Consider the following 765-nt stretch of genomic DNA (forward strand, 5'->3'; position numbering starts at 1 on the left):
TATATATATATATATATATATATATATTTATTTATTTATTTATTTATTTATTTATTTTCTCTCAGCAGGAGCTCGACATCTAATGGCTGATCGTGTATTATGTACATGATTATTTCAGCGACTAAAGTAGGGAACAGAACAATAGTTAGAGCTTTACTCGGTCCTCCTGCATGATGCATCATTTTGCACTTGTCTTGAAATGTGTGATTGAAAATGATTTTTGAAGAAAAATCTCTTCCAAACAAGGCTGAGATTAATGCATAGGTGTCAGTGGTACCATGAATGGAGGACAATTGGACATAAAATGTGCAATATCAGAAAATGTCTAATGATTGATTATATATTGCTTACTAACGACTTTTTACATTGTAAATGTGCATACTCCATGATTTTTGATATTTCAACTACCATCCAAACATTTTACTCCATGTCCAATTCGATTAAAACTTCAAATTATTATTGTAATCAATTTGGCATCATAGTTTATTTAAAAACTATTTCTTCACAAACTTATTTTTAACTATATATATAAAATTAAGTTCAAGTAATCTCTTATAAACTTATACTTAACACGTGTGCCACAAGTCTACTTGTTTTATTTCGGTAATGTTTAGTAGGCAAGTTTTAATAGTAGTTGACTTTATTGAGGAATATAAATGAGTTAAAATTTTATTAGTAGATTGTCAAAATAGACATAGTAGATGTTTGTGATTATGAAGATTGTTGCATAGTACATTTCGACAATGTCTTGTAAATATATTTCAA

Source organism: Olea europaea, chromosome 10, assembly GCF_002742605.1.
Source record: "Olea europaea var. sylvestris chromosome 10, O_europaea_v1, whole genome shotgun sequence".
Lineage (NCBI taxonomy): Eukaryota > Viridiplantae > Streptophyta > Magnoliopsida > Lamiales > Oleaceae > Olea > Olea europaea.